At 44.2% G+C, this 23,830-nt stretch overlaps 1 protein-coding gene across 2 annotated transcripts in view; it reads left to right on the forward strand.

Annotated features, from left to right (window-relative positions):
* Positions 1 to 23,830, forward strand: part of CTPS2 (CTP synthase 2) — a 1,454,337-nt gene that overhangs the window by 573,235 nt on the left and 857,272 nt on the right. The gene's annotated exons all lie outside the window — the stretch shown is intronic.

Genomic DNA, 23,830 nt, shown 5'->3' on the forward strand with positions numbered 1-23,830 from the left:
CAGGCAGGTGCCCCTGCCTGCACAAAAACAATCCTGTTGCAACGCAGGAACCAAGGGTGCTTTAATTGGCGCTAGGCAGCCCATTGTGAACCAGCGCTGCGGAAAATGCAGGAATGCACTGTATTATGTTAAATACAGTGCATTTCTGCTCTTTCTCCATTCCTCCTTCTACGTACGCTGCAAGGCAATGTCCTGTGCTGCGTTATTTTGAATAAATAGGCCCCTAAGGCGCACCTATGGGCTTTAATATTAAGTGTAAGTATTAACACAGCCCTTTATTCGGCATATAAAGGCTGAGTCAGAACTGACCCAGTTAGAATCTGTCACTTGTTGGTTACTGATAGGTAGCACTGTGTTTCATGTACTTGAATTTTTAAAATCCTCTATTAGACTTTGATCCAGTTGTGACTAACCAGCCAGCTCTCTCCAACTGTATTTTGTATTGATATTGGTTGAATTGTTTTAATTGTGTAGCATGTATGCATTTGGAATCAGTGAATTTCGCGCATCCCCATTGGTACAAGTTATTTTAATTCACAAGTAGTGGCATATGAGGATTGTTTTTATTAGACATATTATTGACTGTTATAGTTATTATGTGCTTTTCATGGTTTTAACTTCTGAAACCGAATAAAGATTATTTGATTTGTTGGTTACCTCAAGATCGTAGCAACAGGGAGTGTTTGTTGACTTTTCAAACTTGTGACCTACACCTACCTTCCTCCTCTACTACTTGCACACTTGCTGAACCGAGTTAGCTTCTGTTCCAAGATGAAGCCATGTAGGCCTTGTGAACTGCAGGGTCTCCACATATGTAATGTGTGCAGTGGCTACTCAACCCTCTACGCTGCTTTGCGAGGCTTCAAACTTTTGACCTGTGAGTTACACAATGTTCTCTGTAGTGGGCGCATCTGCCAGCCTGGAATGCTAAATGCATAAGAAGGTATACCAAAGGACGCATACCAGTACCTCTGACCCAACATTATTGGCTTCCTTAATGCTTGTTTTAAACTCTGAAGCCCTGCTTCATTGTATTGCCCCAAAGCAGCTTCTGACATGCCTGACCATCGATTGTAGATTCTGGAGACATAGAATTTAATTTTACATTTGGTTAAAATAATGCTGCTCCTGCTGATATTATTTTAGAAACTGACTTACTTCCTGTGTCTGTGGTGGCAAAGGAATTGGAAAAAACACGTGATGCTTCGCATCTATTTTAGAAAACGTTAGACATAAAAAATATCCTGAACATGTTTTTTAAGTCTTGCAAAATAGAATTTTTAAGCAGGCATTGTTGAAGGTATAACTCTAAAGTCTGTAAAATCGTTTTACTTTGGGGATAATTATGGGCAATGAGTCTTTCATTAGAGGTGCAGGATTAAAATCGTTTAGATTTAGATCATTAACTCTCAGTTTCACACTACACATGGGGTTGATAGCATTTTCCACTCTAGCCAGATAGATATTATTAAAGTGTTTGAAAACTATGAACAATGTGGCCTCTTAGAACTTCGGGATATACATACAGTGCGATTAAGCTTTCTGGCATTTCATAAATAGTGAAACTTCTAATTAAACCTCAGTATCGTATATTTTCTGTCCTATTTGGTGGCATTTTAGTTGACTTTGATTGCACAGTGCAGTTGCTGGAATGATGCATTACCAGATGGTATTTCATTTGACATTGTATTTACTCATGTTTGCTAATTAGGCCTACATGTAAAGGGCTGCACGTAAGAGTTCATTGTTCACTTCCTTTAGGAAAAGGAGACCCCTTCCAGACGCCACTTTTAGACCTCACAGAAACTTGGGGGCTTATTTACAAGGACCTTGCACCACCGGTGGAGCACTTTTTCCCATATTAAAAGTGAGGCACCGGCGGCGCAGAGGTCTTGTAAATAAACCACTTGGTTTTCACAAGCATGCTTGCTGGAAACTAGCGCCAAGAAGCACCAGAAGAAAAAAAGTCCTTTAGCCGTAAAATGCCTTCTGAGTACTAGTCCATTTGGCTGGATCAGTGCTTATTGAGGTGTCTTCAAGCCCGTAAATCCTGCATGTTGGACAGGCCTCGTGAAAGGGCCGCTCCCTCCCCGCATAAGAAGACCCGAACACCGGCTCTCCCGGTGTCACCAGAAGAACCACCCCGGCAACCCACAGAAGCAACCCGCAACCCCTCCCCAACGGGACGCCTGCTCCCGAACACCACGGCATCGGCCGGCCCGGGCCACCTTCAGCAGCAGTGCCCCGGCCCAGCCGCCATTCTGGACACTGCACCACGAGGCCGCGTGGCCTCAGCTCGACCCCAACCCTGGGCCTGGCCAGGCCCCGACATCGAGGCACCACCATCCACCCAGGAGGTGAAGAGACCACTTGGCAAGTCAATGGGAGAAAGGAGTGTCGATGGCTCTTCCCCGCCAGGTGCCGATCGCCCCCGGCCTCCCCGGGCGCTGGCTCCACCCCCCTGCTGGGTGTCTGGACTCCCTCACCCCGGACCTCCCGACCTCCAAGCGCGAGGGTCCGGACATCAAAGGAGACCAGACCTATAACTGGGGCAGCTCCAGAGCAGGAAGGCAGTTGTATCCTGGAGTCGAGAGACACCTTGAAGAACTCATCCTTGACGGACTGCTGGCGCTGCCACAGCCCTGCCTTGTGAATCATCGATCCTGCCTGCTGGCGCTGCCGCGGCCCTCTGAAACCTACACCTTCCTCGGGACCTGCTGGCGCTGCCGCGGCCCATCCTCGTGAACCACCGTTCCTGCCTGCTGGCGCTGCCGCGGCCCTCTGCAACCTACACCTTCGTCGGGACCTGCTGGCGTTGCCGCGGCCCATCCTCGTGAACCATCGTTCCTGCCTGCTGGCGCTGCCGCGGCCCTCTGCAATCTACACCTTCGTCGGGACCTGCTGGTGCTGCCGCGGCCCATCCTCGTGAACCATCGTTCCTGCCTGCTGGCGCTGCCGCGGCCCTTCTCAAACGAGACTTATCATCCTAGCCTGCTGGCGCTGCCGCGGCCCGACCTTCCAGAACTTCGAGCTCGAGGATTGTGAGCTACCCATCTTGCCACCCCCGTACCAGACCGGTACCAAGACTGTCCCGCTACCTTTTCCCCCTCAGAGACTAGAATTGAGAGGACCCTCGTGTCCCGACCTCACTGTACCGTTAATACCTTTGCTTCAAGAATCGTATATAAAGAGTGTTGACCTCATCCTTGTGTGGTGTCCATCTGTGGGGGGGGAAGTTACTTGTCTGTACGATCGCTGGAGACGGCCCTCACCGGAGGCCTCTCCCCCTGTCCTCGGCCGACCCTCTGGGTCCCCGTCTAACATTGGTGGCCATGCATGCAATGCATCTCCTCTGCTGCACAGCACAAACCCAAATATAACTGATGCATTGCCTCTGCTACGTGGTCTTTCTCATTGCAGTCGGTCTGAAATATGAGATTTTGTTACGGTCTGGTGTGACTAGAAACTCACAGTTGACGTTTTGTGCTTTTTGGCGCTAATTTTACCTAATCTTTAAACCTACATATCTCTGGTTCTACTAATTTGATTTTAGTTGTTTTGGTCTTGTTTTATTTATTAAAAGCTGTTCTAGTCTTCTGATCTGATATGGGGTCCTTTTTGTGTGACATATTCACTTTCTTACTGTTTGGAGCGCTGCTAAAATACTTCACACATTGCCTCTAATTAAGCCTGACTGGCACCAGTGGCTTGAGCACAGGTTAAGTTGGGGGTTTGATGTGATTTTACTCTGAGGTGGTTTCATCCCCCTCAAACAGTTATCCAATTTTTTCACAGGAGGATTGTAGAGATAGAAGAGGCAATGGTGTCAGAAGAACAGAAAACAGAATAGAGGTGTTTTTTTTTTTGTCTTTACAATTTTGTCTTTATATTGGGTTGTCGCTCCATTCATTTCCTTTCATACCACAAGTAAGGATGGTCTTCGTATTAGTACAGCAAGGGATCTTCCACTGCTCAGAATTACATGTAGCACTTTTGGTAATAACATTTGATCTGCTTGAGTTGCAAAGAAAATATATTTTTGGTGAAGATTTGAATTATGCGGCAGATGTGTATTATGCAGCAAATGAGAAAAATCCATGATTATGCAGAAAAGGCTATGGCCTCAGAAATGTATTATTATAGTTAACCCTGGGCGTAGTTCGCGAAGTAGCGCTACGCAAAGCTACGCGAAGTGCACTTCGCACTACGCGAACTTCACGTAGCACTACGCGAGCTGCGTAGTAGCATGTTCGCACTGTGCAAGATGCATTTTTAATAATTGCACAGTGCGGACAAGCATCCGGCACTGTGCAGTCATTGAAAACGGCATCTTGCACAGTGCGAGCTGTAGTTTTCTGCTGCTCGAATAGATTATTACTCGAGCAGCTGCTTTCTCAACGCAAACTGGTAGTTTCTCATTGAGAGCGGTCGCGAGCATGCGCAACCTCTCACAATGAGAAACCTGACCTCCCCGCGTTGAGAAGCTCGCCGGGATGTCATTTTGCTTGCTCGCGGTCACGAACATGACGTTGAGGACCGCGAACAAGCAAAAAATGACCGCTGCACTACGCTACGCTGTACTACGCGTGTTCGCACTGTGCTACGTGCAGCTCGCGTAGTGCGAAGTTGCGCAAACTTCGCAAACTCCACGAGCGAAGCGTAGTGCTTTGCCCAGGGTTAATTATAGTGCCCCTGATTATAAGTCGCAGTGCCTATTAACAGTTTTGTTAATCACACTTGCTTTTTACATTGAGGAAGTCAAGGGTTAAACAGTCCTTTGGGTGAGGGGACAAATAAAGCCTGTCAAAACTAATGGGCTACTATTAAGACTCCTTGGATAAACAAATATGGGTGCTAAAAAGATATGTAGCAGAACAACGCAAGCAGTGAGAAAAAAAAAACAAGCATGTGAAATAGGTCTAGCATTTTCGAGTTAGAGCTATTGGCATTGGAATATGATAATGCCTTTTATTTATGTGTTTGCAAAACCTGCAAGCGGGTGGGCTAGTACAGATTACAATGCTCTCCAATGACCAGCTTGCCAGTGTCAATTTTCTGTTGCGCTGAAGAAATTTGCCAATTTGAAAGCAAAAAGGTACATTCATTCAATTATTTGAGATTCACTTGTTTGCACAGTGTAAAAAAATGTTTTTTAAGTGTGGCTTTGTTGTATAGCGTTTTAGGACCCTTGTGTAATTTTCCCGATTCCTGCCCATATATAGGTATAATTCACATTACCCTTATATAGGCATAGAAATCATACACATGTTTAGACATAGCCCATGCGGTCCTAATACAGGCATGGCTACTTCCACTAGTTCCAAAAAGCAACAACGATTTCTTGGAAAACTCGACTTCACCTGTCAGGGACATCCCCTTACTTAAATATTGATTTATCCTAGAAATCATGGTGTTTTCAAAGAACTACCGTTCTTTGGTGACATTCTTATGTCCGACCTTACGTCAATTCATGCACCTTCAAGGTATAAATATGCCTACGCTTGCCCTAGTAAACACACGGTGGTTCGGGGCAGTTCGACTATCCACTTGCTCGACACATCTCGCTACAGCAAGTGCCGAAGGAAGCCGACCCTCCAGCTGACGCATTGACAGAGAGGCTTCCTTTCTCTCGCTGGGAATCCAGCTCCATTTTTTCCAAGCTCCTCTTGCGGGGTGTTGGGAAATCGAGTCCGGAGACAGAGATACCAGACCTCCTTCATTCTAAACCAAGGTACGGAGCTGATTAGACCCTAAGAGAAATCTTGGATAGATTCTTGGCAAAGAAACTAAACCTATGCTACACCTCCCTTACTTCTTCCCTCGTACAAGACTTAGGTTAGGTACATTGGGGGAGGCGTATTTTAGAAGCACCAGTTGAGTAGTTTTAGTCTTTATTATTTATGTATGTATTTTATGGCTTAGAAACCATGCCATGCTTTTACAGTATTATTTCATAATACTCTTCTTTCTGTACGCATTATACTTTACAGCCAGAATTACGATTGTAGCAGTTAGTTTCTTCTGCATGAGAAAGAAGACTGCTCAATAAATACTTTTATTGAAAACGCCTGTCTCTCTATTTCTCTGCACCTCTGGTGAAACGAAGCATGCACGATTGACTGAGTGAAATATCTATCTATTGTTTCCACGACTCTGAAGATCAGTTTTATTCTTGGGGAAACAAAGTTGTCATGTTTATGCGGTTGTCAGAAACTAATCCTTTCTTGTGTATTCGAGAAAGTTTCTAGTGACCTCTGAGCTATCTGGCACTCACAATGAAGTCTAATATATTCGATGGAGACCTAGTCGACTTAAGTCCTACGTCTCATCTACAGGAGGTGTTATTCCAATGCGCAGATCCTATTGGTAATATAGGAACTACACTACAGGGTATATCTAATCATGGTGTATTTGTTCCTTGTTATTAAGCATGGGCGGAAAATCCGTTTCGCTCGCGGATTTTGCGGATTTTCGGGAAATCCGCAATCCGCGAGATTTGCGAATCTCCCGCAAAATCCGCAAATCCGCGAGCAGCGGATTTTGCTCGCACTGCTCGCACTGTTCGCGTGAGTTCGCGTGAGTTCGCGCCCCGCGAATAAGTGCAAAATTGCAGAAATACGATCTTAGCAAAACTGAAAGTAACTACTTACCAGGTTCAAAAGTTCAGGCTCATCATTAGTAGCCATTTCCTGTAGTGCTTCCTGAGGGGCCCCTCCAGAGTTCAGTTGCCAGTTGAAACTATTATGTGACCCTGCTCTGAACCTCAGAATAGTTACACATATGCCACAAAGGTCCTGAATTACAGCTAAGGGAGACAAGCAGGAGCCAGGCTGGAAGTTAAAATCCATTAATCAGCCCCTAATTCATTATTGTCAGTTGGGGCAGGGCAGGTGTTGTAACTAATTTTGCAACAATGAAAGCACTTAGCAAGTGCAAAAGATCACTAATCAGGGCGCACTAAGGAAGCAGGTGCCAGCTAAAAAAATATTCTGTGACACATTAATCAGCCCCAAATTAATTCAGGTCACTTGAGGCAGGGAAGGTGTGCTTTGCTTTGCCGAAAATAATGTACACTGGACAACCAGAGGGTGTGGTGATGAAACAGAGGGTGGCATGGGTGGGCCAGAGGGTGGCATGAGTAGTCAGAGAGTGGCAGTGGTGACAGAGAGTGGCAGTGATGAAGAAGAGTGTCCCAAACAGGCTGGACACGTAGAAACAACAAGTTCGCGAAACTTGCGACCCGACAGGTAAGTTCGCAATTTGCGAAAGTGTACAAAACCCTCGCGAACTGGCAGAAACACGGGCGAACACAAAAAAAAAAATCCGCAAATTCGCGGGAATTCGCGGATTTTGCGGATTGCGAATCCGCAAATCCGCAAAATTCGCGAACGCGAGATCCGCAAAATTCGCTCATGCTTACTTGTTATTATTCTAAATTGAAATACGTCATCCATGATGATAGCTGGTCAAAGTCTATTTTCCGATAATCACTGTTACCCAGAAATAGGAGAGTGCTGCCTCATCGTGGTCTTAAATGGTAAAAGGATATCTTGGCTGCAGAACAGGTGTTTAGCTTTAATTCCAAATCAGCAAAGAATGCATACTGATTACGGAGATGGTTGGGTGCTGGTTGCCACATTTCTCCCACAATCACTACATTGTCTTGAACTTTTAGATTCAGCTCTGTACCATTAGCATACATGTAGATCCAACTGTGCAACTGATGAAGACAAACAGGCCCATGTGCCAGAGGAATGAAATAGCTTATTTCTCACACTCGAGACTGCAAAAACAACTGCAGATGGAATCAAAACTTCTTTTGTCTCATTATTATTGGGGAGATTGAGATGTAATTGTCAATTCACCCCAGGTGTTACAAATTATACGTCCAGATAGATGCAAACTGCAACCCATGGTCTAAACAAACCAGCAGCTCCCAAAAAAATAAACTGAATAAAAGTATTCTTTGTTTTGCTTAGAAAGGAACATAACTTGTAAAACTGGATCAACATCTTTAATGCAAATGTTTAAAAATATGACTGGACAGTCACAGTCATACAGGGCCTGGGATGATTTTCCCTATTCTGCCCCTTTAGTGTTTCGAGTACCATGTTCAGATCGATAGGCCCTTTGGCTAGAACGGACACTCACAGTATACTGGAAATGCGCATATGCTGGGAGTTATAGCACAGTTCTGGTTTCACATATTTGCCAATAGAGGCATAACATATAGAACAAGCATTGGCAAAGCCAATGAGACTATTTTTTTTAATACGCATAAGAAAAGCCAATAGATCTGGCTTGTTCTCGAACATGCTTTGTCATTGACTGTTGAGTCTATGTGGTATTTTGCGTGAGTATCAATGTAAAAATGAGTTTAAGCCTGGATCAAAATGCAAATGTCCCCTTTCATTTAGTTGTGGTATTAGGGATGGCATCATTTAGCATGTTTACATGCGTAAACCTGCACTTATATTAGTATGATCAAGCCACAAATGGCAAAAAGAAAAATCTATTGGCTACAAAGCCAGAGCTGGCTGGTGGGGTCACAGAGACACTGGCAATTGGTAGGTAAGCACATTGATGGAGAAAATAGGTGAAAAGCAATACTTTTTGTAAGGCAGACAAACTGGTGTGTTTTCGTTTTAATGCTTTAAAGTATTAGCTCTGTTCTTCGGTGTGCTTCATTGAGAACAAAAACAGAATTCGATTAGCAATGGAAACATGTAATGAGACAGGAGTTAAAAGCATCCAATCATCTAATACTAAATAAATATTGCCAACAAGGCAAGGGAGAGTGGAACATATTTTGCCAGCTATATTTAGTGCTCTCTACAAAGGGTTTGTTTACTTTTCATTGCAAAATAAAAGGTATGACAAAACACAAACAAAGTAATGTGGCAGAGGTTCTGAACTCGAATAATGACAATCACATGTACACAAAAACACGCAGATGGTGAAAATACTACATAGAAGGTTGTGTTAATGTTTGTGCTACTAATGTGTGTTTCCTTCTGTATGAACCTCTGTAACTCTCACATGTCTCTCTGCTGCGGACAGTGCTCATTGCTTTGAGCACATTTCTCACTGCTGCTCACAGTACCTATTTCTTTAAACACATCTCACGCCACTGGTCACAGTGCCCATTTATTAGAACAAATCGCTCTGCTACTGGGAGTTATGTTTTTCTTTGACATCTCTCTCTGCTACTAACAGTGCCCATTTGGCACCTCTCCGTGCTGCTGACAGTGCCCATTTTCTTGAACACATCTCTCAGCTGCTGACAGTGCCCATTTTCTTGAACACATCTCTCAGCTGCTCACAGTGCCCATTTACTTGACACATTTCTCCCTGCTGCTGAAAGTGCCCATTTCTTTTGAACACATCTCCGCCCTACTGCCGACAGTGCCAATTTCTTTGAACACACCTCTCCCTGCTGCTCATACTGGTTTGTTTAAACACCTCTCTTTCCTGCTCACACTGTCCACTTCTTTGAACACATATTTCCACTGCTCAATGTGGCTATTTCTTTGACACATCTCTCCCTGCAGCTGACAGTTTCCATTCATTTGAACACATCCCGCCCTTCCCGCTGTTTACAGTGCCCATTTCTTTGTACACATCACTCACCACCCAAAATCCCAGCCTAGGAGGTACGGATGTTGCAAAACCCTGAAATTGACACCAAAATATGAAGAATTCACAAGTCAATATCTTACAGCCAGCAGCAGACCGGCATGAAACCTGTCATACCTGCCTTTTCACATACAAAATGTGTAGCACCATATCAAACCTTTAACATGCCAAGCCACAGTATAAACAGAATCAGTAATGAAACAGCATAAGCGCTTCCTCCACAGCTGTAAAATACAATATAAACCCAAACGCGCTCCTTTGTAGAAGTGAAAACAGCCCTCTTTAGACAAACGGATCTGCAGACTTAACTCGGGCCTTCCTAAAGGAGCCACACATGGTCCGCAGTCTGTAGAGTCTGCCTAAAACCTGCAGTGTCAACTCCAATAACAACTAACAAAAGTCACGAACAATGGTTAAATAGTATGATATATCAGTTCTGGCGATGCAGAAAAGAACGTGCAAAATTAAATTGAATATGCCATGGAAATGCCTGCAGAGATCTCCCCAAAATATACAGCCTGTATAATAAAAGATAAGTCACAAGTGAATACTGCCACGGTGTCAGTGTGTGCCATCCCGTATCCTGTACACAGGGGAGAGGGGAGACTCCCTGGAGGGAGCAGTGTGTCTGGATGGCCTGGTAGCCACAGAAAAAACAAGCGGTCGAAGTGAGCGCAGTGGCAGACGTGAGCAATGGCCTCTGTGGGAACTGCGGGGAATGAGATTTTGATATCAATTTATGATTATGATCAATTTAATAATTTATCTCATTCGTCACTTTCGGACCGATTTATATCTGTCATTGAGTAAAAGACAACCCCACATAGGTTAGACAAACCCCATTAACTGACGCCACTCTGAAGAACCACTTACAACTGATGAAGTTTCAAAAGTTTATATAAAGATTAATTTGAATACGATACAATCCACTCAGGATAAAATCTCAAAATATACAAATTTCAATGTCAATTAAAATATCAGCTGCTTAAGCTTCGGTGTGAAGTGGTTCCTTCTGCGTTATCTGCAGTAAGATAAAAAATATCATCAAGTTAATCTGTCCCTACTCTATGCTATGTGACAATCCTACTTCGCAAGTTTCTTCCCTGAAAAGGTGTCAGCAGTTTGACTTCTAAAGAAGTTCAAACTCTCTTTAGCCTCTAAAGGAAATCTTAAGTTTCAGAAGCAGTACCCTATCTGCCTACCCATCCGCTCTTTAAGGGTCCTCGGCCTACTGCTCCCTTGCGCTCTGATCTCTCAGCGCATCTGCTCAAGGCATCTACCCTTGCCTTTCTCTCTCTGAGCTCCCTACTGGGCTGTTCGCTATCTTATCCCCGGGGTGCTGTCCCTAAAATACACAATCACCATGTGGGTGGAACGCCCCTTGACGCCCACCACGGACTTTCCCCGATGATGTCAACTTCCTGCTTCTTCCATTGGTCCACTCCTTGCGTCGTCCGTTAAGTTGACCCTTCTCCTTTGGATGTCATCTTCATCATTTCATCGTCGACATTTATCGATTCTTTCAGATCATGTAACATGTGAATTTAGACAAGGCCTTAACTCTATGTCTCTTAACTTGACCCTGCTAGGTCCTGTGAATGGTCTTGTCAAAACATAGTCTACATTCAAAGTGTCTCTCCTCACGTTCGAGCAATAAGCTCCGTCCGGCATTGTCACCTTAACTCTTACAAGTGCTAGACTTCTCGGCTCTCATGTCCACATCAAGCTATTTACGACCTTCACAAGACCACTAAATTACATTCATGTGACTATGCTCCTTCGAACTCTTGACCAGTTAGGTTATAAACACAAATGACCTAAACTCTTCCAGCATTTCTACAAAAGCCCTCTACACAGTATAACCTTTGGCATACATTTATATATTCGTACTTTAGCAAAAAGTCTTAGTTATACTTAAACATTCTACATCAAATATATACTACATAGAATACGACTGTATAGAGTGTAACCTATACATTTTCCTTGGTTACATCTTTATGTAAGTTCTCTTATACATTTATCCACGTTTCTTCTCGCCGCTTCTCCCAATGTAAAGTTACACATTTAAGGTTACACACATACACGAATTCTACTGCGCATGTTCTACATTTCATACACATTTCTACATCTACCCATCAGGTATACGGGCCTTCTAAATCTAATGCATGTTTAACATATGAATACACTTACATTTCCTATATTATGTTATCACTCTTCGTTGGCCTTTACGTTATAGTTGTCAACTTTACATTACGATATGCGTTTCATTCCTACATTTATAACATATACATCTAGATATTGTTACTATATACTATATATTCAAATTGCGCTCTCTCAGTTCCCCCCTTTGATGACTTTTAGGAGTCATCACTAAAAGCAATTTGAATACATCTCTTATACCGAACTAGTTACATCAGTTCCTCTTTTTATCGATTCAAGTGTTCTCAGACTTTTATACTGTTGATCTTGTAGAACAGCTAGTCTCCTTTCTTGGTCTCTCATCGATCTTTGTAACTGGTTCGACCTATACCATTTATATAATTTTACTAATCCTAATAATGTAATTATGCAAATTAATACTATTAATACAGGCTTTAAAATATACCAAACTATACTTTTGCCTATATTAGCAAACCAACTTCCAACCTTTCCCACTCCATTTCCTACTTTTTCCCAAACATTTACTTTTGATAAATCTTCAATTTCTTGATGAATCTGTGTAATGTTCTGTATGACTTTCTCAAGTGGTTTTGAATTATCAGGAATATATGTACAACATTCCTGAACCTTCAGAGCTTTACAAACTCCGCCTTCTTTTGCTAATATCACATCTAAAGCAAGTCTGTTCTGTAAAACCATAGCTCTAATCGACTGCATCTCACCCTCAACTAACATTAATGATCTTGCAGTGCTGGCAGACAATCTATCCACGACTGTCGCTAACCTTCTAATCTTAACATCGTTAAGAATCAAACCTAACAATGGAAACATTGCTCCAAATACATCTCCTACTACTTCTGCATCTCCTACTTCCCTTTTCGTTCTCCTCGAAGCCTTTCCTTCTATGATCGCTAAATCCTTTGCATGATATATTTTGGGGAAGACAATTGCCAAGTAACACGAACCATACCAATTGTCTGGAAGCTTTACATAGGCATTTCTCCCACATACAAAATACACATTCGGAATAGCTTGCATCCCTTTCATAAAATCTTTCGTGTAGTACTCCAGTCTAAAAGAGTGCTCACAACTAACTTCACCTACAAATTCACTCTCATAATACGTTTTGCTTCGAGTTAAACATAACTTTCCTTTCTGCGTTTTATCCAATGCTATTGGACCATTGCTACCTTTCTTTTTATGTGCCTTCTCTTCTTCGGTCCAATCTGTTTTCCATTGTCCTGACATTTTTAGAATCTTCTGCCGTCTGCATCGATCATCTATTTGTGCTATAAACCTTTTCTCTACTTCCGATACTTTGCAAGTCAGATTATTTCTACGTGCATACGATGTATCTAATGTATCCCAAGGAAGAAAGAATTTAGCTAGTCTATCTTCCTTTTTGTAGTAGTCCCACTTATTCATTTGCTTATAATTCGGAACTTCGGGCAGTACCGAATCATAATTTGAAAAGTAGTACTCAAAACCTTCTCTACCATAAAATATACTAAGCAGTAAACTACATGTTATCCCATAAGTCAATGGGAGATGGTGATATCTAATGCCTTCGTCTACAGAAGCCGGCAATTGCATACAAACGTAGCAATCTTTGGCCTCCATGGCATCGATATATTCATACAATAATTTGGCATATGCATTTGACCTAAAGTTTCCCTGTGACTCGTCTATGTGTAATCTACGAGCTTCATCTGCAAGTAACGCCTTTTCACGTATGACAGTGCTCTCCTCCTTCTTTCCCACAAGAGCAGGTTTCAAGGTCGTTACAATTTTTACATTTGCTATTCTTTTATCATTCTCATGTCCTGTCATGTAAGATATCGTCACTACTATGATTATGAGGAATATCACTATTGCTATAAGTGTACCTACTATACATCTAGCTTTTCTGTTTGGGTTGCCGTTCTCCATGTTATCAAAACAGCGTACCTCGTTCTCTAGCGAAAGTTCTCTTTCCAGTCTTTCGTTGCTTGTTTGCTTTCACAGTCTTTAAAGTGCTTTTTATCAACAGGTATCTTTTCACCACAATGTCTTTTTTCTCTTCTTAGCAGCAGACAACCCTAGCCCTTCTCCGTCCTCTAAATGTAATCCCTAATTTTTTTCTTCTTTCCACTCGGCGCTAGGTTATCTTCTTCCTTATAACATAAGTACAAAAGTCTTTTATGCATCAACAATTATTTTCGGACCTGCAGCTTTCACAACAATTATTAACAATTCAAATCGAATAACTTTTTCTTCTTCTTCCGTCATTTGCTGACCAGCTGTTGGAAATTGTAATCTTTTTAGCACTAGATCTTGAATTTTACTCAAACGTGGGGGTATGGGAAGTGTGAAAGTCAGTAACCCCTCAGTCTCGAGTCCAGGCGCCAACATCCATATCTCCACTGCCACAAATGGATCGAGATTGATTACTTTCACACTCTTCACTCTCCCAGATTTCTGTCCCCAATACATCTGCTAGATAAGTCCACTCCGGGGTGGCGTACCTTCTGCAGGGCACACGTACCCTTCTCGATCTTCGTGGACTCTCAGTTCCTGAATCTGTCGTCTCGTCCTCCTGATCCGATTCTTCAGCGATCGGGGCAAGAGTTCTTTCCTTCTTCCTTTCCGAACTTGGCCTTTTCCTTCTTTCCGGCCAACTGGCTTCGTTGCTTTCCGTCTTTCCGCTCCTTGTTCCAGGACCTATCTCTTGGTCACTCTCAGTTTGTCTGATATCTGTGTCGGATTCCCAATTACTTTCTTCTCCTGAGGCAACTTCGGTCCCGCTCGTGTCCTGACCTTCGTCGCCCTGTTCCAACACAGTTTCAGCTTCTTCGATCACCTCTACAGCTTGGCTTTCCCCCTCTATGGCTTCTCCGTTTCCCGCCGGATTTTCATCCGAGAGAGGAGCTGTGTCTTCTGGAGGTGTTTGCACTTTTCGGGTGTGTGAGGCATGTATCCAGTTTGGCAGACCTCCACACTTCACTGCAGTATTCGTTACAAGTATGACTTGAAACGGCCCTCGCCAACGCACGTCTAAGCAGTTCTTCCTGACATGCTTCTTCACCAGGACCCAGTCTCCTGGACTCAGGTCATGGCACAAGTCTTGTACTGATGGAACCTCTGCAGCCTGAACCTGGAGGGACACAGAATTAACGGCATCAGATAGTCCCTTGCAGTAGTCCAAGATCAAATCATCTGTGATGTTCACTAGCGCTGCAGTCGGAACCGATGGCAATCTCATAGCTCTCCCCATTAGCACTTCATGTGGAGAGAGGCCTGTTCTTCTATCAGGTGTGCTACGTATACTCATAAGAACTACTGGAAGTGCGTCTGGCCAACTCAGGGATGTCGACGAACAAACTTTAGCCAGTCTGGACTTGATAGTACTGTTAATTTGCTCTACGATCCCTGAAGCTTCCGGTCGATAGCTGCAGTGTAACTTCTGATCGATATTTAAAGCTGAACATAGCATCTTCACCACTTCGCTATTGAAATGAGTTCCTCTGTCTGATTCCAAAGAGGATGGCACCCCAAATCTTGGTATCAACTCTCTAAGTAACAATTTTGCTACTGTAAGTGTATCGCACCTACGTGTAGGGTAAGCCTCAACCCATCTAGAAAATATACAAACAATCACTAGCACGTATCTGAGTCTGTTGCATGGAGGCATCTCTATGAAGTCAATCTGCATCCTATTGAAAGGCCCCCCAGACCTTCCTATGTGACTCAAGGTAACTGGTGTTCTCTTTCCCACATTTAGTTGCTGACAGATTGTACATCGCTGACACACTGCTTCTGCCGCTACTCTAAATTTAGGGTTAAACCACGTCTGTCTGAATACTCTCACCATAGCATCTCTTCCTATGTGTGCTGATCCATGCAATTTCCTTGCCATTGGACTAATTAGTTCATTTGGTAAAACTGCCCTTCCATCGGCGGACACCCAGAAATTCATCTCACTCTTTTCGCACCCTGCTGTTTCCCAGCCCTTTTTCTCATCATCTGGTGCATTGTCCTGTACTGCTCTCAGTTCATCCCATGTATCCACCGTGTCTAACAACATGGTCAATTCAGTCATTTCCTGGATTCCCCCCACTTTTGTATCAGTGTGAGAATATCCCTGCTCTGCGCAATAACGCGCTACCTCATCTGCATATTTATTTCCTAGTGATACAAAATCCGTGTTTTTGGTATGAGCTACACATTTGACCACCGCTATGGCCATTGGTTTTTGCAAAGCCTCTAACAGTAGTTTCACGAATTCTCCATTCCTAATAGGAGAACCCGAGGAGGTCATGTAACCTCTTTGAGACCACAACTGCCCATAATCGTGAACTACGCCGAAACCATACTGACTATCGGTGTATATAGTGACTCGAAGTCTGTCGCCTGCTAGGCAAGCACGAGTCAAAGCCACAATTTCAGCTACCTGTGCGGAGTGTACTCCTTCCAGGCAAGCGGCTTCTATAACTCTGGTAATCGTGCATACTGCATAAGCTGCTCTCAGCTGACCGACATCGTTTCTTACGCATGAACCATCAACGAAGAAAATTTCGTCTGGGTCTGTCAATGGCTCATCTACGATATCAGGTCTCGGTTTGGTACATAGTTCAGTCACATCGAGGCAGTCATGTTCTGTACAATTTTCGTCGTCCACTTCATTCGGTAGTGGCATCAAGGTTGCAGGATTCAAGACAGAGCATCTCTTTAGGGTCACATTCTCGGCAGCCAGTATGACTTGCTCGTAGCGTGTGAGCCTGCTGTTCGTCAGATGCTGAGTCTTCGTCCTTGTCATTAACAGTTCTACAGAATGTGGTACATACACTTCTAACGGATGACCCATAACTACGCTTTCAGATCGTTCAATGCTGACACCCGTTGCAGCTACGGATTTGAGACATCCGGGCAACGCTGCGGCTACTGGATCTAATGTAGCCGAAAAGTACGCCACTGGCCTGCGCGCATCTCCATGGACCTGTGCTAATACCGCTAAAGCGCATCCCTCTCTTTCGCAGCAGTAAAGCAAAAATGGTTTGGTGTAATCTGGCATTCCTAAAGCCGGGGCACGACATAAGTCCTCCCTCAGCTGCAAAAACGCCATCAAACAATCTTTGTCCCATGGTACCGGATCACTTACTCCTTTGTGCGTCAGTTGTAGCAACGGTTTGGCCTTCAGTGAAAAGTTTGCTATCCACTGTCGACAATATCCAACCATGCCTAGAAACATCCTGACTTCTCTTTGTGTCGTAGGCGCGTTCATTTTCATAATCGCCTCTATTCTGTCCGGAGACACCTTCCGCTTTCCCTTTTCAATCCTATGGCCCAAGTATTGCACCTCAGTCTTACAATATTGCAACTTACTTGGAGACACCTTGTGTCCGTTCTCGGCCAAGTGATTTAACAAGGTGATGGTGTCTTCTCTGCAAGCCTCCTCAGTTTCTGACGCAACTAGGAGGTCGTCTATGTACTGGACCAGAACTGAATTCTTGGGCAGTACTAGACTCTCAAGATTCCGTTTCAATAACTGGTTAAAGATCGATGGGCTCTCTGTATACCCCTGAGGGATACGACACCATGTTAGGACGCGATCTTCCAGCTTGAAAGCGAAAAGATATTGGCTCTCTTCATCTAATGGTATCGAAAAGAAAGCCTGACACAAATCTATCACCGTGAACCATTCAGCTTGGAACGGTATCTGAAACAATATGACTGATGGATTCGGTACCACTGGACAACATGAGACAACAATGTTATTAATCTTCCGAAGATCTTGCACTATTCTGTATTTTCCACTAGGTTTCTGCAAACCCATGATCGGGGAGTTACACGGACTGCCCACGATCTCCTTCAGTATTCCCTGCTTAATCATATATTCGATTACAGGTTTGATCCCCGCAATCGTCTCTGGCGTTAGCTTATACTGTGGGGTTCTTGGGTACTCAGCATGGGGTCTTACCAAGATTTTTACCGGGTCTACTCCTTTGATCAATCCAATTTCTTCCCCAGTAAAATCCCATACCTCAGCTGAGACTTTCTCTCTTAGGTCTTGCGGAAGTTCCTCCACTGTTAAGGTAGGATAAAGTTCCACACATTCCCTTGAGTTTACAACTTTGAAATCTGCGTCCTCATCATTGGTCTGCACTTCTACTCCCTCAGGTGTGCAATGTATCGTGCAATTCAGTTTGCACAGCAAATCTCTCCCTAATAAGCACACAGGACTAGAGTCGCAGATCACAAACTGATGTTCGTCACTGTAATTCCCTATTCTTACTGACACTGGTTCGGTCAAGGGATTTGTCATCCTTTTGTTCGCAACTCCTACCACCTGTACCGTTTCTCCTGACATTGGCAGACCCGGGACTACCACAGATCTCAACGTAGATCGAGTGGCCCCTGTATCCACCAAAAAGGTTGTAGGACATCCCGCTATTTCAGCCTCTACGTATGGTCCTCTCTGATCTACTTCCAAGGCGGCTCCTAGAGTACAGTCTTCGTCCCTACTCGCCCACTGCCCTGTAAGAGGATCAACGTAGTAACATTCCTCTCCTCCTACAAACAATGGCATCTGTCTGTAGGTTTTCCCTCCGTTCGTGATGCGAGGTGGTTGAGGAAACGGGGCTCGAGGAGTCTGAGTCCCCCCTTTGACAAGCCTGCCCTTCGGGACTACGGCTCCCTTAACCACGTTGTTCTGGACCTCTTCCTCCTCCTGCTCTAATTCCCCTGACTCAACATTGTAAGGACACTCGCGTCGCCAGTGTCCCACCTCATTACACTGATGGCATCTCGTCGTCTTTTTCAGTGTCGCGATATCCATTCTCGGTCTCGGTCTTTCTTCCTCGTCTCTGCTCTGATTATTCTGTTTCTTGGCCTGCGTTCCTGTTCCCTGCTGCCGTGGTTTATCCTTTCCAGCAGCTTGCATTTGCACTAGCATTAACTTTTCTTTAAGCTTCTTTGCCTTAGAGTCTATCTCGTCACTACAGTACCTTGCATACCTCAGAATTTCATCTAAAGGTTTGTTCTGCCAACAGATCAGATGCTGTTGGATCATTAGGCATATTTCTGGTCTTAATCCGAGGACAAACTTTGAAACAAACTGTCCTATGTCCTTGGGATCCATCACATCTAACCCGCTGTATTGCTTGAATGCTTTCAGCAATCTTTCGTAAAACTCATGCACTGTCTCTTTCGGCTCTTGGGTAGTCCGATCTATCTTTACCCAGTCTATGTCTTGTACCGGCACTTTTTCTTTTAGCCATGTTATTACTCTCTCGTACTTTTCCATGACCCTATCAGATGGACCATTCGTCCGGGTATCCCTTGATGGCTCTCGAGTGGGCCATTCAACACTAAGCTTGCACGCCGTCCATAGGTCTCCGGGTACTACGATATCGAACAGTGTGTTCAAATCGACCCACAGTACCTTTGAAATCTTCACGAATCTTTCTACCTGCTTATACCACTCGACAGGATTATCTCTAAGCTTTGGGAAGGAATTAGTGAATGCCGCCAAATCCCCCCTAGTCCAAGGCACATGAACGTAACTTCCGTTCGCGATTTCTCGCAAAGGGAAAGCTTCCATTCGCATCAAGCCTGTGTCCTGGGAACCCTCAAGTACACTCCGTCTAACGGAGCCCTTTCTGGACCATCTTTCCTCCCATCTATCTAGATCTCTCCATATTCTGATACTTACGATCAATTCCCTTATGTGTACTTTCAGCGCGATCGTTCTGCGGTCATCCAAATCCTGATCTGTGCAAGTTAGCCTGTGGTTACTCTGTAAAGCCTTAGTTCGTGACAGGTCTACCATGTACCTGTTTGCTAAATTAGATAAGTTCTCATGAACTGACCTCGCTCTTCGAGTAATATCTTTGGATAGGAACAGTATCTCATCTGGTGTATACGAGGCTAATCTCTCTAATGACACTGTACCATCAATCAATTCATCCAAATCTGCCTTCAAACTCATCACGTCAAGCCGTTTTGCTTTTATTTCAGCTTTTAGCATTTCAGTTCTATGTTCTTCTCTCATATCCCTCTCACCTCCACTATGCGCCCTACGCCTGAGCACAGGTGAGTTATGAGGAGTCTTCCTTCCATCTCTTCGTTCCCACCCCTCTAGATCCCAAGCCTTTCCATCTCCACGTGGGGTATGGTGGAATAAGGCTCCGTCCCCCAACCCTACGTTCCGATTTTTCGACTCGGTTTCTCCAGATGTGAGATAGGATCCACCGTTCAGTTCTAATCCATTATAACTTGCTTGTTGTCTGGTATCACTTAACAAAATGAAAGGCCCTCGCCGGTCTTCCGTGTTCCCGTGATCTCTTTCGTGATCACCGGATGCATGGCGAGATGTTTCGCGACTCTCCAAATTCCCATGACTCCTTCCACTGTCCCCGGATGTATGTCGAGACGCTTCGCGGCTCTCCATATTTCCGTGACTCCAATGTCTCGCATTCTCACCTGGGGCATGGTGTGTGCACCTAAAGGTATTCTGGTACTCCTGTGTCCTGCGTTCCCCTTCGCTGAAGGTGACACGAGGCACTTCGCCACACCCTGCACTTCTGTCTTCGCACATTAGTCTATTGCTGTTATCAGTAGGATAAGTATCTCTTCTGCTCTCTTGGCTTCCTCTCTCCCACTCGGGGCTGCTTTCGCCAGCTCCACAATGAGAGAGAATCCTGTTATCCTGCTCTCTCCACTCGGATCCCGTTTCTAAACTTTTATTCCGAGCCTCTTCGGCAGCATCCCATTCTCTCAGGTATTCCCTTAATTCCTTATGGGTTTTCGGTTTTGGTCCCCTTAAGTCCATTGGTCCTCTTCGACCTCCCTGTTCTACCCTGGGACCTGCTGCGGAATCAAATGGGGTACTCCGACTTATTGGTGCTCGTATCTGCCTGTGGGAATTCATCGTGGCATTCCTATTCTCCCCTTCTGCTCTTTCATGGTCCCATCGTGCCTGTTCCTCCTGCTGGACCCCTTCTGGGTTATAGATTGACACAATAGGGCCTATGGTAACCGGGACCTGCAAAGCATCCGGCATTTGGTATGACCTAGCGCATTGCGTCTCCGGCACCTTCTGGACCCCAAATCTTCCCACCACTCTCTGTTCAGGACTAGCTTGGGGTATTTCTACGGTCTTAGTAGCGTCCCACTCTGATACCGGGATCGACTTATACTCTCCCCACCTAGTTCCGTCTACTTGCGGTAATATGGGACTCGCAAGTTCACCGCTATATGGAGGTGGTCTGTCTGTTAACAACCTGTCTATTAGATCCTCCTCCGACTCACTTTCCTCATCTTCCTGTTCTAGAGGTTTCCTTTCTCCCGTAGCCTCTATCATGGTGAACAGTTTGTCCGCTTCTATCTTTTGTACCCTCCATTTCTTAGCTTCGTCGTCCCATTTAGCATCCTGCACTGCTTTTACCGATCTTCTCACTCTTTCTTGTCGCCTCTTTACGCCCCTTTCGTGTGCTGTTCTAAACCACACACCAAGAGCTTCAAATTGTGTTGGCCTCGGTAGAGGTCTCATTGAAAGCATTGTCGCCTTCAGTTGGTTCAACACTTCTAATTTAAATGTTCCAAATCTTGGAAACGCTAGTTCTTTTTGCCCTTCTGTTAGCCTATGCCACTCGGAAATCCATAATATCGAGTGTAAGCCTACATTGACTGCCATATGATATGCAGGTGTGCCTTCTGGTGGAGCTTCTTCTCCGGCATATAAATTTCTCCTTTTCTTTTTAAAGATTTTTCCTAAACCCTTAAAACACTTCATTTTGATAACGTACGATATTTCTTCCTTATTTGCGTCTTGATAACAACCACCAATCCCTGTGCGACTCTCGCTAATCTGCCTATCCCAGCACGGTTCTATGCTGACTGACCAATCTCAGCGCGGCTCTACGCTGACGTCACTTGTCTCTTCTTCAGCAGCTTCCCTCGTTTCTCAACTCGTCTCACGATCTCACATGCGTTTTCATTCATACATTTGAAAAATGACTACTTCCGTCCAAGCGATCACTTTTCTCTGACTGTACGGCCACAGTCTAACTGTAATTGCTACCTCAACTGGCACAGCGTCTTTCCTCTTACGGTCGGACACTTGCCTCAACTGATAGGTTACTTACACACAGTAAACGTACGACCAGCGTCCGCTACTCATTCTCTCATACATACGCTCCCCCTATCATCGGTCTGTCGGGAAATCAATGGTACCTCATGACCCCCTTTCAATGGTAGACAAATTACTCTAGGTGTTCGATACACCTGAACCACTTAAGTCCTCTGGACATAAGATTTCATCCAGTTGCGCGCGCTCACAACTTTCCCTCAATCACACTACAGGCATTCAACTCCGCTTGACATTACAACACAGGAACAACATAAAACACCGCAATCTTACAACGCATGACCCTTATACTCACTCTCGACCGACTCTGCTGTTTTTCTCTCGACGCACCATCAGCACCGTCTTCGGCTGCAATTCTTCTTCTGGTCGACGATGACTAGGGACCTTGGGGTAAACTAACCTGGCCTAGGTCGTCTTCCTCAAGAAGATAACCATCCTCTGCTACCAACTGCGGGGAATGAGATTTTGATATCAATTTATGATTATGATCAATTTAATAATTTATCTCATTCGTCACTTTCGGACCGATTTATATCTGTCATTGAGTAAAAGACAACCCCACATAGGTTAGACAAACCCCATTAACTGACGCCACTCTGAAGAACCACTTACAACTGATGAAGTTTCAAAAGTTTATATAAAGATTAATTTGAATACGATACAATCCACTCAGGATAAAATCTCAAAATATACAAATTTCAATGTCAATTAAAATATCAGCTGCTTAAGCTTCGGTGTGAAGTGGTTCCTTCTGCGTTATCTGCAGTAAGATAAAAAATATCATCAAGTTAATCTGTCCCTACTCTATGCTATGTGACAATCCTACTTCGCAAGTTTCTTCCCTGAAAAGGTGTCAGCAGTTTGACTTCTAAAGAAGTTCAAACTCTCTTTAGCCTCTAAAGGAAATCTTAAGTTTCAGAAGCAGTACCCTATCTGCCTACCCATCCGCTCTTTAAGGGTCCTCGGCCTACTGCTCCCTTGCGCTCTGATCTCTCAGCGCATCTGCTCAAGGCATCTACCCTTGCCTTTCTCTCTCTGAGCTCCCTACTGGGCTGTTCGCTATCTTATCCCCGGGGTGCTGTCCCTAAAATACACAATCACCATGTGGGTGGAACGCCCCTTGACGCCCACCACGGACTTTCCCCGATGATGTCAACTTCCTGCTTCTTCCATTGGTCCACTCCTTGCGTCGTCCGTTAAGTTGACCCTTCTCCTTTGGATGTCATCTTCATCATTTCATCGTCGACATTTATCGATTCTTTCAGATCATGTAACATGTGAATTTAGACAAGGCCTTAACTCTATGTCTCTTAACTTGACCCTGCTAGGTCCTGTGAATGGTCTTGTCAAAACATAGTCTACATTCAAAGTGTCTCTCCTCACGTTCGAGCAATAAGCTCCGTCCGGCATTGTCACCTTAACTCTTACAAGTGCTAGACTTCTCGGCTCTCATGTCCACATCAAGCTATTTACGACCTTCACAAGACCACTAAATTACATTCATGTGACTATGCTCCTTCGAACTCTTGACCAGTTAGGTTATAAACACAAATGACCTAAACTCTTCCAGCATTTCTACAAAAGCCCTCTACACAGTATAACCTTTGGCATACATTTATATATTCGTACTTTAGCAAAAAGTCTTAGTTATACTTAAACATTCTACATCAAATATATACTACATAGAATACGACTGTATAGAGTGTAACCTATACATTTTCCTTGGTTACATCTTTATGTAAGTTCTCTTATACATTTATCCACGTTTCTTCTCGCCGCTTCTCCCAATGTAAAGTTACACATTTAAGGTTACACACATACACGAATTCTACTGCGCATGTTCTACATTTCATACACATTTCTACATCTACCCATCAGGTATACGGGCCTTCTAAATCTAATGCATGT

The sequence above is a fragment of the Lissotriton vulgaris genome, chromosome 8 (genome assembly GCF_964263255.1).
Source record: "Lissotriton vulgaris chromosome 8, aLisVul1.2, whole genome shotgun sequence".
In the NCBI taxonomy this organism is placed as follows: Eukaryota; Metazoa; Chordata; class Amphibia; order Caudata; family Salamandridae; genus Lissotriton; species Lissotriton vulgaris.